At 43.2% G+C, this 14,701-nt stretch overlaps 1 long non-coding RNA gene across 1 annotated transcript; it reads left to right on the top strand.

Annotated features, from left to right (window-relative positions):
• Positions 1 to 4,945: 4,945 nt before the first annotated feature.
• LOC116683728 (uncharacterized) lies at positions 4,946 to 7,956 on the top strand. Its single transcript, XR_004330692.1, has 6 exons — positions 4,946 to 5,205; positions 5,307 to 5,467; positions 5,993 to 6,089; positions 6,742 to 6,844; positions 7,415 to 7,727; positions 7,818 to 7,956. It is a non-coding gene; the product is annotated as an uncharacterized LOC116683728 (long non-coding RNA).
• Positions 7,957 to 14,701: the final 6,745 nt, after the last annotated feature.

The raw sequence follows: 14,701 nt of genomic DNA on the forward strand, positions 1-14,701 counted from the left end.
CTCAGAGTTATGCAAGAACCCAAAAGGCCAACGACAGACAGGCGTAGATTTAAATTATATAGCATTTAAGAGAAAAGGAGCAATCAGAAAAATGGCACCAAATAGAAAGAGATTTGACAAAACTGAGTAAAGAAAAGTTAAAAATTCTATTTACACATTAGCAACCACCATCAAATATCCTCCCAACCACCTGATAACCCTAGATGCTTTAATTCATTACAAAACGATTAGCCCCCTTATGAAATTATACAAATCTCTTGATTCTCCATGGAAATGACCATTAACATCGAGTGTTTATAGTGTTTTGTTTCAACATAACAAAGACAAAATGTCCACTAAGTTTGATTGGGATATTTATTGAGTTAAAACAAGAAAGGGCAAAATTATTAGCCCCAGGCCATTAATATATTATATTGATGGCCTGGGGGCTAATATATTAATAGTGTACCCTTTCTGTGCCACATCTGACAACAAGCTCTTAGAGTAGTTCTTTACTAGGATGGCTCAGGTCTCCTGAGGGATTTTGGGCCCGTTCTTCTATCGCAAATTGTTCCAGCTGGTCTAAATTGCGTGGTTTTCCGAGCATGGACATTCCTTTGAGCACCCGCCACAGATTCTCAACAGGATTGAGGTCTGGGCTCTGGGTGGGCCACTCCAGGACCTTGGTTTTGGTATCATTCAGGAACTGTTGGACCAATTTCGATGTATGCTCTGGGTCTTGTCTTGGTGGAAGACCCAGCGACGACCTAAGGAAAGACCACATATTTTTGCATATCACTGTCAAATGTCAACACATCATTTCCTTTTCCATGATGCCATGCACCCGACAGGCTCCTGTGTCTTAGGCTGCAAAACGCCCCCCAGCATGATGCTCCCCCCACCATGTTTAACTGTGGAACCGTGTTTCTTAGGGTTGAAGGCCTCTGCCTTTCTTCGCCAAACTGAGCAACTCCATGTGTCCAACCAGTTCCTTTAGTCTCATCAGACCCAAGTGCAGACTTCCAAAACTCATCTTTACCTTTCAAATGTTCACTGGCAAACCTCAGTCTGGCTGTGATGTGCCGCTCTTTGAGTAAAGGGGTTCTTCTGGGACGAGGGCCCTGAAGCCCACCACGATGAAGAGCCCTCACGTCTGTGTTCCTTGAAACATCAACTCCAGGAGAGGCCAGGTCAGCAACAATCATCTTGCTGACATCTCGGACTATTTTCCTCTCCAGAGTTCTTGCGTATGTATGTAAGAATGGTTCAAAGACTTCGATGGTTGAGCACGGAAGGGATAGAGAGACCCCGCCCGGAGGAAGCCCGGGGCCCCCGTCTGGAGCCAGGCCCAGACGGTGGGCTCGTGAGCGAGCGTCTGGTGGCCGGGTTTGCCACGGAGCCCGGTCGGGCACAGCCCGAAAAAGCAACGTGGCACCTCTCCCTCCAGCCCATGGGCCCCACCCCTGTGGGAGGATCCAAAGGGGTCGGGTGCGCTGCTATATGGGTGGCAGCGAAGGTCAGGGGCTTCGACGGACCAGAACCGGGCGGCAGAGGCTGGCTCTGGGGACGTGGAATGTCACCTCTCTGTGGGGAAGGAGCCGGAACTTGTGCGGGAGGTGGAGCGCTACCGGTTAGATCTGGTGGGGCTTACCTCTACGCACAGTCTCGGTTCTGGAACCGTTCTCCTGGATAGGGGTTGGACTCTGTCCTACTCCGGAGTTGCCCATGGTGTGAGGCGCCGGGCGGGTGTGGGGATACTCACAAGCCCCCGCTGAGCGCCGCTGCGTTGGAGTTTACCCCGGTGGACGAGAGGGTCGCCTCCCTACGCCTGCGGGTGATGGGGGGAAAACTCTGACTGTTGTTTGTGCATATGCACCAAACAAGAGTTCGGAGTATTCGGCCTTCTTGGAGACCTTGAATGGAGTCCTGTATGGGCTCCAGTAGGGGACTCCATAGTTCTGCTGGGGGACTTCAATGCACACGTGGGCAATGATGGAGATACTTGGAGAGGCGTGATTGGGAGGAACGGCCTCCCTGATCTAAACCAGAGTGGTTGTCTGTTGTTGGACTTCTGTGCTAGTCATGGATTGTCCATCACAAACACCATGTTCGAACATAGGGATGCTCATAAGTGTACTTGGTACCAGAGCACCCTAGGCCAAAGGTCAATGATCGATTTTATAATCGTTTCATCTGATCTGAGGCCGTATGTTTTGGACACTCGGTGAAGAGAGTGGCAGAGCTGTCAACTGATCACCATCTGGTGGAGTTGGGTCAGGGGTGGGGGAAAGACTCTGGACAGACCTGGTAAGCCCAAACGGGTAGTGCGGGTAAACTGGGAACGTCTGGAGGACCCCTGTCCGACGGACTTTCAACTCACACCTCCGGCAGAGCTTTTCGTGCATCCCTGTGGAGGTGGGGGCATTGAACCTGAGTGGACAATGTTCAAAGCTTCCATTGCTAAAGCTGCGGCGGCGAGCTGTGGTCTTAGGGTTTTAGGTGCCTCAAGGGGCGGTAACCCACGAACACCCTGGTGGACACCGGTGGTCAGGGAAGCCGTCCGACTGAAGAAGGAGTCTTTCCGGGATATGTTGTCTCGGAGGACTCCGGAGGCAGTTGCAGGGTACCGACGGGCCCGAAGGGCTGCAGCCTCTGCTGTGACAGAGGCAAAGCAGCGGGTGTGGGAGAAGTTCGGAGAAGACATGGAGAAGGACTTTCGGTCGGCACCAAGGTGCTTCTGGAAAACCGTTCGCCACCTCAGGAAGGGGAAGCGAGGATCATCCAAGCTGTATACAGTAAGGGTGGACCTTGTTGACCTCAACTGAGGAGGTAATAGGGCGGTGGAAGGAGCACTTTGAGGAACTCCTAAATCCAGCTGACACGCCCTCTTTGGTGGAGGCAGAGCTGGAGGATGATGGGGGATTGTCGTCAATTTCCCTGGTGGAAGTCGCTGAGGTAGTCAAACAACTCCACAGCGGCAAAGCCCCAGGGATTGATGAGATCCGTCCAGAAATGCTGAAAGCTCTGGGTGGGAGGGGCTGTCTTGGTTGACACGCCTCTTCAACATTGCGTGGAAGTCTGGGACGGTGCCTAAGGAGTGGCAGACCGGGGTGGTGGTTCCCCTCTTCAAAAAGGGGACCAGAGGGTGTGTGCCAATTACAGGGGTATCACACTTCTCAGCCTCCCTGGTAAAGTCTACTCCAAGGTGCTGGAAAGGAGGTTTAGGCCGATAGTCGAACCTCGGATTGAAGAGGAACAATGCGGATTCCGTCCTGGTCGTGGAACAACGGATCAGATCTTTACTCTCGCAAGGATCTTGGGGGGGCCTGGGAGTATGCCCAACCAGTCTACATGTGTTTTGTGGATCTGGAGAAGGCGTATGACCGGGTCCCCCGGGAGAAATTGTGGGAGGTGCTGCGGGAATATGGGGTGAGGGGGTCCCTTCTTAGGGCCATCCAATCTCTGTATGACCAAAGCGAGAGCTGTGTCCGGGTTCTCGGCAGTAAGTCGGACTCGTTCCAGGTGAGGGTTGGCCTCCGCCAGGGCTGCGCTTTGTCACCATCCTGTTTTGTAATATTTATGGACAGGATATCGAGGCGTAGTCGGGCGGGGAGGGGTTGCAGTTCGGTGGGCTCGGGATCTCATCGCTGCTTTTTGCAGATGATGTGGTCCTGATGGCATCATCGGTCTGTGACCTTCAGCACTCACTGGATCGGTTCGCAGCCGAGTGTGAAGCGGCTGGGATGAGGATCAGCACCTCTAAATCTGAGGCCATGGTTCTCAGCAGGAAACCGATGGAGTGCTTTCTTCGGGTGGGGAGTGAGTCCTTACCCCAAGTGAAGGAGTTTAAGTACCTTGGGGTCTTGTTCGCGAGTGAGGGGACTATGGAGCGTGAGATTGGTCGGAGAATCGGAGCAGCCGGTGCGGTATTACATTCCATTTATCGCACCGTTGTGACGAAAAGAGAGCTGAGCCAGAAGGCAAAGCTCTCGATCTACCGGGCAATTTTCGTTCCTACCCTCACCTATGGTCATGAAGGCTGGGTCATGACCGAAAGAACGAGATCCAGGGTACAAGCGGCCGAAATGGGTTTCCTCAGGAGGGTGGCTGGCGTCTCCCTTAGAGATAGGGTGAGAAGCTCAGTCATCCGAGAGGAGCTCGGAGTAGAGCCACTGCTCCTTCGCGTCGAAAGGAGCCAGTTGAGGTGGTTCGGGCATCTGGTAAGGATGCCTCCTGGGCGCCTCCCTAGGGAGGTGTTCCAGGCACGTCCAGCTGGGAGGAGGCCTCGGAAGACCCAGGACTAGGTGGAGAGATTATATCTCCAACCTGGCCTGGGAACGCCTCGGGATCCCCCAGTCGGAGCTGGTTGATGTGGCTCGGGAAAGGGAAGTTTGGGGTCCCCTACTGGAGCTGCTGCCCCCGCGACCCGATACCGATAAGCGATGAAGATGGATGGATGGATGGATGGAGTTCTTGCGTGTGCTTACGACCACGCCCAGGTTTGTTTCTTACAGAATTTGTCTCCTTGTACTTGCAACGTACAGAATGGCTATCCCGCCATTTCCAAATGCTTGGAAATGGCGGGATAGCCTTCCCCCTTATCATCAGCCTCCACTCTCTTCCTTCTGAGCTCAAGACTGATTTCCTTTGTCTTGGGCATGGTGAGTATATGTAGTCGTAGTAGTAGTTTTCAGTAGCCTCTTAATGATGTGTTCAAGTGCCCTGTTCATTGGAATCCTTTTACCCTGATTAAATGCTCAGGTGTTGTTAGGAAGCCAATTGACTGCACAGGTGTTTTTTTTAAAGCTGATTGGTTAATTAGCTTTATTTTGAAAGCAAAAGTTCACATGGGGCTAATATTTTTGACCACCCCATTTTGACTATATTTGATGTAAAGTAAGCCTAAAAATGTATTTTACATTCCAAAATGTACCAAAGCTACTAAATAGCATTGGTGAATGTTTGATTATATCAAGTTTTATTGAGGCTTTGTGCCAGACATGTTATAGCCCAATGTGTTATGTTATGTGTGTTATGTGGGCAGCCGTTGTCTTCCTGTGTGTGTCTCTCCCCTTTCCCCCCCACTGTGTCTGTGTGTGTGTATGTGTGTACGGCCGGTCGATCTACCTCTCTGCACAGCTGCTGGTTATTCCACTCACCAACTCTACAGTATTTATTCCTGGGTGAAGCTCCCCCCGGCTCCAGATGGATGCACCTACCAGTGTGGTAACTCGGCTTAACTACTTGGAAACTACTAACGACTCAATGTACTCAACATAAACAGCAAAAGGTGGTGCTTTTGTTAACGGCCTGTTTTCCCTGTCCAGACCTACTCCTCCAGACCTGTTGCCGTGGCTCATCATCCTCAAGCCTTCCTACCTTCCCGCTGGGATTCCAGAAAGAAAGTTTGGATCCAGCACTGCCTGCCCTCCTCGGCCCCTATCCAGCTCGGAGTCAGCCTACCTTGTGTTTTCTGTCCTTGGCTGCTGTAAGTACAGAAGTTACATTAAAAGGTTTCAATGGGGCTTTGTTGGGGCAACGTGACCAGCTAATTCGTACTGTAATGGATCACACCCACCAACTGCTAGGTGTGGGAATCACCAGACGCCTCCCTCTACCGTATCATCACAATACCATATTAGTGCGATTTAAAAAAAAATTGCAATATTCTGCGATTAAATTTATAATCTTTTCTCCAACTTCAAATTTTTCCCAATTTCAAATGACGTTCCCAAAAGGAAACATTGTCAACATCTGTTTTATGTAAAAAGAAACATTTCTCTGTTTGTACATATCACTTCAATTTTATTGCTGCAAAATGGGACAAACTCACCAACACATACATAATAAATAATATATAATACATACAGTATTGCCACTGAAAATATCGTGATGCTATGCTGTGTTGATGTTTTTCACCCACCCCCACCAACTGCTAAGTCAGGTCTCCCAGCTAACCTCTCAAGTTACTGATACGTCTGTCGTCAGTTCATCACCTGTCTCTGATCCTCAGCTTCCAGTCCCTCAAGCTGTCTCCTCGGACATGATGTCTACAGCGCGGACTCATTTTTCAACAGAGACCACTGTCGTCCTCCACGGAGGCTTCTAAGGTACATCACGCAGTGGGGTTGCTTGGAGGGAGAGCGTTGGTGGGGGCTGAGGCTGTATGCTCTGATCAACAAACGACTGGGTTAACTTCTGCTGATTTTTAAGTTGAGAACTGACTTCAGTAACTGTTTTAGTCGGGGGGGTGGGGGGGGCTGGCTCCCCTCACTAGACTCACGTCACCCAAAACCCCTTTCCACTGTTCCCCTGAAGCTGAACGGGCTGTTTATGTGATTAACCCTCGTGTTGTCGTTCCCTGAACATGAAAAAAACCCTTTCGTTGTCCCTATCTCAATTTTTGGTTGCTTTTCAAAATAAAAAGTTTTACGTGTTTTGCTTTTTTCATTTTTATCATTTTTTTGTCCCCAATGTCTATGTCCCTTTTGTTGATGTTTTGTCACTTTTTCAACATTTTTTCCCATATTTCTGATGTTAACATTTTTTTGAAAACGGGTTAAATTTGACTCTAGGACAACATGAGGGTTAAGGAGCTGTTTTCTACCTCCCCTGTATTAATACATCCTGACCTCGCTCTGCAGTTTATTGTGGAGGTGGATGCTTCTGACTGGGGGGGTGGGAGCCGTCCTTTCCCAACGCTCCCCCACAGACCAGAAGCTTCACCCTTGTGCCCTCTTTCCAACAAATTGTCTCCCGCAGAAAAAAACTCCAACGTTGGAAACCGAGAGCTGCTGGTCTGGACCCACCATAAAAACTTGGCATTCATCCAATCCACCAAAAGACTCAACTCACGTCAAGCCAGGTGGGCCCTGTTCTTCAGCAGGTTCATTTATTTTGTTTGACATACAGACCAGTCCAACATGTCTTCCGTCCCCATGGAATACCTGTGGACATTGTGTCTGATGGAGGCCCACAGTTTACTTCTCGTTTCTGGAAAGTTTTTGTACTGCTTTGGGTGCATCTGTAATTCTGTCCTCAGTCATTGCATTTCTGTGAGTGATTTTTAATTTTTAATTTTTATTTTCATTCTTAGGTGTGTGTGATATAAGTGTGTATACGTGTTTATGGTGTCATGGTTGTCTTGCTACTGTATGCCTAAAATTTCCTTTGGGATGACTAAAGTAAAGTCTATCTATCTATCTATCTTTCTATCTATCTATCTATCTATCTATCTATCTTTCTATCTATCTATCTATCTATCTTTGTTTATCTATCTATCTATCTATATATCTATCTTTCTGTTTATCTATCTATCTGTCTATCTATCTATATATCTATCTTTCTGTTTATCTATCTATCTGTCTATCTATCTATCTATCTATCTATCCCTATCTATCTATCTATCTATCTATCTATCTATCTATCCATCTAGGGTGCCATCCCCAATCCATGGGTCGGACTGAGAGAGCCAACCAGGACCTAGGAGCATCCCTTCGTTGTGTGTCTGCTCAGCGTCCGTCCTCCTGGACCAACATCTGCCGTGGATAGAGTACGCCCACAACTCTCTGACCACCTCCACCGCTGGCTTCTCACCTTTTGAGGTCGCCCTGGGATACCAACACCCCCCCCCCCCCCTTGTTTCCTGCTCAGGAGAGGGAACTGGCTGTTCCCTCGGTTCAGGAGAACCTAAAGTAAAGTTTGGAGCAACTCACCACCGGCGCCAGATCGTTGCACCTACCAGTGTGGTAACTTGGCTTCCAGTTGAACTTTGTGCCATTTTAGTCTTAGTGTTATATTCCTGGTGCTTTTGTTAACGTCCTGTTTTCCCTGTCCAGACCTACTCCTCCAGACCTGTTGCCGTGGCTCATCACGCTCAAGCCTTCCTACCTTCCCGCTGGGATTCCAGAAAGAAAGTTTGGATCCAGCACTGCCTGCCCTCCTCGGCCCCTATCCAGCTCGGAGTCAGCCTACCTTGTGTTTTCTGTCCTTGGCTGCTATAAGTACAGAAGTTACATTAAAAGGTTTTTGAATTGTTACTCTGTGTCCGTGTATGTTTCTCTGTGTTCTGGGTCAGAACCTCTACCTTAACCCTCATGTTGTCCTCGGGTCAAATTGACCAATTTTCCTATATCAATGTTCTTTTTAACATTAGTACATGTATATATAGTTATATATCCTATAACTACCCAATTGTAATTACACAAAATAACATGATTGATTCCACACAACTCTCTTTGGCAAGTACAAATCTCTACTTTTATTAATTTTGGGGTGTCTTATTTCATTTTATAGCATTTAAAAAACAAAGAAAATTGAAGTGGTTTTGAAATAGTATTGAGTAAAAGTTGACATTTTCCAATCTGTGATTTTAGTCTAAATTATTCCTTATTCAACTCAAACATTAGGTATCATTTCCTATAAATGAGGTTTATTGACCATTAATTCCCCAAATAACTGTAAAACTAAAGTTAATAAGTTGGTGTACGTAGTGTTGAAAATGTCAAAAAAAAGTGACAAACATTGAAAAAAAGCGTTGAAAAGAAGGGACAAAAACGTAAAATAAAAAATAAAAACATCGATAAAATGCGTCAACATAAGTGTTGATTTTCAATTTCAATGGGAAGACAACACACAGGTTAACAAAATCGGTTAAAAATTAACATAAATGTGTAAAGATTACAAACGGTTGAGATAGAGAACTAATCATGATGCAGTTTTTAAACATCCTAGGGTGTAATCTACTTTAGATTGCACTTGTTTGGGAAATAATGTGTTATTTAGGGATGTAACAATACACTCAACTCACGTTTCAGAACATGTAACTCCAGCTGTGAGCCTCATATTCATGATTGCCCGTGGTTTGCAACTTCTTCTTTTTTTAAACATTAAAGAAAGCATATTAAAGACTTCCGTATGCTTTAAAATGTAGAAATTGAGCACTGTTTGGAATTCCTATGGAGTAACGATGCAGGCAGCAGTGCTTTGCCATGTTTTTCTGGATTCCTCTCCACTCCAGTACTCTTGTTTGCTGCTACAGAGCACAGGGGACTGTGTGAGGATGAATTTACCTCCCAACATCTGGAAGCGTGCTTAATGATCATTAAAAACAAGATGAACTATTCTCTGAAATGACAAGGGGAGGGGTACGCTGTGGTTTAGGTGTCACGCTCCCCTCACATGCATACTCTGGCTTAGGGACATGCAATGCAGTCCCACCTGAGACCTTTAAAAATGAATTTGATCTTGTTCTAAATTTATAGGAAACTCTAAATATACATTCTCCTGTGAGAATTTGGTGTCTTAAAATGTGTATCCAAGGGTGATTGTAAAGAGAGCTTACATGACAACTGGTCTTGGTAAAACATTAAATTGTTGACTGTCAAGAAGCTGAGTTAATGTGATTTTATCATACTGAAACATTAATTTGTGATTAAAGTTTGCTTTCATAAGCCATAAGTACCTAAATGCAGCTTGCGATCTTGTGCAATGTCTATAACTAGCTGCTGCACATAATTTACTTTTTCCTCCAAATCCCAAAAACTGGTTTTAAAACTCAAGCCTCAGCAACAGCAGATTGTTTGTGGCCCGTGAATAATGTGGGAGTCAAAGGTACCAGAGCTAAAGGATGTTGAGTCAGTCACTCAATTCAAATGGTGAGTCAAAACATACCTGTACAATAATTCCCTCACCCAACTGGAACTAAAGTAAAGCTGGCCAACCACTGAGATATTTAGCTTTGAGATGACGTTAACAGCCACAGCCTCCTTATCATGGCATTTCTGTGACCTCAGTTCCTGTCCGTTGTAAGTAAAGGTTTAGACAAATTTAGAATCCCTTTTTTTGACAGGTCACTAGGGATTTACTAAGTGGATTGGTGTTCTCACCAAAACTTTTGATAAGGAAAAGTATAGATAATTGGCATTGTTACATATACTCTACCCAGTATAATACCAACCCCAATGGTGGATTCTAATGATGTAGAAGACAAATGTCAGGCTCAACGTGTCAGGCATGTAAACTTGTGTTAAAATGAGACTTCAACATATACAAGTCATTGAGTTTAAAGATCTGGTCAAATCACACTTCAGTCCTACAAACATTTGCTCAGTCTCCCATTCATTTCTATTGAAGCCTGCATGATGGATTAATGCAGGCATCCATTCCCTGTTTCTTTGCAATCTTCAGCCGATACTTCAAATAAGAATAACAGTGCATACCGTGGGATAGTCTTTTCTCAAAGATATTCATGGTGTCAGACTTGTTTGCCCATTCAAAAAGGAATGGAAGTCTCTTAGTGGACCCCTACTACTGTATCTAAAGTCTCTTTTATATAGACCTTAGTGGTCCCCTAATACTGTTTCTGAAGTATCTTTTATATAGACCCTAGTGGTCCCCTAATACTGTATCTGAAGTCTTTTGTTGTATAGACCTTAGTGGTCCCCTAATACTGTATCTGAAGTCTTTTGTTGTATAGACCTTAGTGGTCCCCTAATACTGTATCTGAAGTCTCTTTTATATAGACCTTAGTGGTCCCCTAATACTGTATCTCAAGTCTCTTTCCCAAAATCCAGCCCTGGTGCCATTTCGGAGTATGTAGCTTTTGAGGACTCTGGTTCGTTTTTTATTGATAGCTACGTCGTAGCTGTTCTTGGGAAACAGAAATGTCTTAAATATGTCATCTATCTCTGAAGGGAAAAGACACTTAACACTTCACCATTGAAACAATACTGTATGTATTTTAAACTTGAGCACAACTGGGGTAATTTATTTATATATATTTTGCTACGGCTCGCATCGCTAAACCCACCAGACTCCATGTAAATAAATAGTCATTTTAGCATCGAAAAGCACACTTCATTCAGACTCAACAGAAACCAAATAAAACTATGAAAAGACGTTTTTGATCTTCTGTAGACTTTTCCAACCATGACAACTCTAGTGTTGGTTGAAATAAACACATACTTTACCAATTTACATATGAAAATATGTTGGGTGTATACATGCTAAAAGTACTGTTTTTCTTAAATGGACTCTGCTTGGTTTAGCGCTAGCTCCTTCATAGCTGTTTCTGGTAAACAGAAAGGTCTTAAATAGGTTTTAAAATGTTCTATCTCTGAAGGGTTAACACTTTTATTACTTTTTATTAAGTTTTATTGCTGTCAGTATGTGCACCAAGTAGTAGGCACACTGTTAAAATTAAAAATGTTCTAGTTTTATAATTTACATTGTTTATTGATCCCCGGTAGGGAAATTACAATTTACACTCTGTTTGTTAGTAATCGCTACACACAGGCCTGAAATACACACACATGCTCAGTACCTATTCATGCACAAATGGAGAGATGTCAGAGTGAGTGGGCTGCCAGCTGGACCAGCGCCCTGAGCGGTGGGGGGTGTCATGCTCAAGGGCACCTGGAATAATAAGTTTACACTCCATGTTAAAGTTGTTTAAAAAGAGGAATAAAAAAACATCTTTTGGAAATTGATCTTAATGCCTTAATTTAAAAAACTTGGAAAATCCAACCTTTCAAGGCCACCAGATTTCTTTGTGAATGAATAATGTATTGTAAATAAATAAATGTTCTTCCTCAAAATACAGGGGGCACAAGTATTCACCCACCTATGTCCCCTATGCATATTTTTATTATTAAAGGCCAGTTCATGGATCCAGGATACTATGCATCCTGATAAAGTTCCTTGGCCTTTGAAATTAAAATTTCCCACACACATCATCACATATCCTTCACCCTAACTAGAGATAGGCATATGGAACTTTTCATAAGATCATATCTCAATGCAAATCAGACCAGCTATTAAGCTAACTGACATAAAACCATGCCAATCTCTAGGTATGGTGAAGGGTATGTAATGATGTGGGGGGGGGGAGCTATTTTAATTCTAAAGGCCAATGGAACTTTATGGGTGTCCTTAAAAGGTTGGATTTTCCTAAATTGTTTGAATTAGGGCATTAAGATCAATTTCCAAAAGATGTTTTTTCATTCCTCTTTTTAATCAACTTTAGCATGGGGTGTGTAAACTTATTCAAGCCACTGTAAATCATACTTCCTTCATATCTGTTTACATTTATCCAACTGAAAAATGCGGAGGCTCCTGTCTCCACTCTTGGGACATATTCACAAGACTTACTCTATCTCTATGTCCTCAACGTCCATCTTGAAATGCAGAAGAAAGGCTTCTATGTATGCTGCTCCTGGGACTTGGAACTTGTTGCTACACACTGATCTTGGTCTAGTGGAGCTGGTCTTTAAATGTTTTCAAAAGTAGGTTGAAGGTGTAGCAGAAGAGTACATTGGTAGTAAATCAAATGCTTTGACAGCTATTTGCCCCTGTGTGACCTAGGATACTCTCTATCTATATGGATAGGTAGATAACAGACAATACAATTTCAAATCACTCCACACACACACACACACACACACATATACACAAACGAGTGGGCATAACATCTGTATAAAGTATATATATATATATATATATATATTATACATATATATATACACATATATATATACATACATACACACATATACATATACACATATATACACACACATATATATATATATATATACACACATACATAAACAGTATGCATATACATACATAAACAGTGTACATACACACACACACACACACACACACACACACACACACACACACACACAGGTATGTGTAATTAACTGATGTTGTGCTCACTTGTGTGTAGTGTGTGAACATTGCAGAAATGAGAGATTTCCCATGGTTCCCTCCCTGTAAACACGTATGAACCACACTGTGCAGCTAGAGTAAGGATAGAGTGGTGATGTGGTCCGTTGCTAGCATGCTGGAACTCAGTTTGATCTCAAAAGAAAAAGTAGTTCTTAAGTAATATTTTAAGATATATATCTTCAGTTTTCAGCAAGCACATGTCATACATGTGCTTCATTAACTTAATATTGACATATCTGATTGACTTACAATTATAAAAAATTACAAAAAGTGCAATTTATGTGATAAGTACATAAAAAAATGGTAGTTGAAGAGTAGAATCAATAGTATTTTGTGGATTAATATGGTACTTATACCATACTTATAACTTAATACCATCATCATGAGCCGAACTGCAATTAAAACGATGAAATATAACATTTGCATAAATAAATAATAAAGACTGAATAAAGTGTAAACAGATATTTATTTTTAAACATGCAATCAGAAAAATGCACAGCCAACAATGGTATTGAATATAATGAGCTTACTACTTCCTGTATCCCACATCATTTGCAACAAGCCAGTGGAAGGGTGCTGTGTCATAAAAGGGCCTACCAGCTGTTTCAGGCACAGCTGATGCGGCGGTGCAGGGATGCCCTCTACTGGAAGGAGCTTCTCTGCATGTGTCAGGGCGCTGTCCTGGAAGAGCAGCTCCTCTGGAGGTTTAGGGAAGACCATCTTTTTCTCACGATAGCAACGGGCCTCTTTAGTCTCCATCAGTACGGCCTGTTGACGGTGGGCAGGGGCCTCTGGGTTGACGATGCGGATTACTGGGGTGGCCATCTTCACTTATAGATACTGAAATGCACTTAGACACAGTAACAGCACAACATTAGTATTTTAAAATTATTTATTATTCTATATTCAGTTTCTAATATAACAATGCATGTTAGAGTACAAAAGGTCAGTGATCAGAGCAGGATGACTACTGCTTAACCCTGATTCTTCAGATGAAGATAACTTTGAGGTAGAGGACAGATAACGTCTGAAGTTGACATTTGATCCACTTTTCAGCCCATTTCCCTCTGGTAAAGTTTGTACGCCATATCTCATAATCAGTTAAAAATCCTTTGTCCAAAAACTTGACAGTAAAACTTGTCTATCTGATCATTTTTATCTGATTCAATGTATTCATGAGATGGCACATGCTGTTATGGCACCAACAGAAACATGAATTAGGTTAGTAATATGTAAAAAGTTAATGCTTTGTTACAGCAACAATAACTTTATTCTTCATGATTTTATAACCAGAAGTTATGGAATTTAATGACAACTAGGCTGACTAGGCTTTGTTTGTCATGACAGTACTACAATGACGGATTCTTTCAGTCTGGGGACTGTCTTTATTATTATTATTAATATTATTATTATTATTATTCACTGTCTTTACAGCCATCTGAAGGCAACATTTACAGTATCTGGAGAGAGAGGGAGGGGAAGACGTCCTGGGCCACTAGCCAAGTTTAGTAAATAGTGTTGTGATATGAAGCTAGAATTGTTACTTTATTACAAGAAAGAAGAAGAAAAGATCTGAGAGAAAAAAAGTTTGAGAGAAAACGTTTTCATACCAGTACCAAAAAAAATCTCTCTCTTGAAATACTTTGTTAAACTCGCAAAAATAATTTTTTTGCTATCTTTTTCTTTCACATGTAACTGTGTGTGTGTGTATATTATATATTATTAGTATATATTATATACTGTAACGTTATTCTTTATAAATATTGTCGTAACGTTAGTGTTTATCTAGCTAACAAATACAATCTAATTTAAAAGGCCTCCTAGTTACGTTAACGTAGGCCGAGGACGGAGATTTGACCAAGACACTGACATTTAACTAACGTTAGCAGTAGCCTTGAGGTAACCGGCGTACGCTATTAACAATATACCGTAGTGGGTACACAACAAATACAATTTAACATATCATTGATAATGACTCAGCGGTAACTTT

The sequence above is a fragment of the Etheostoma spectabile genome, unplaced genomic scaffold (genome assembly GCF_008692095.1).
Source record: "Etheostoma spectabile isolate EspeVRDwgs_2016 unplaced genomic scaffold, UIUC_Espe_1.0 scaffold00019068, whole genome shotgun sequence".
NCBI lineage: Eukaryota > Metazoa > Chordata > Actinopteri > Perciformes > Percidae > Etheostoma > Etheostoma spectabile.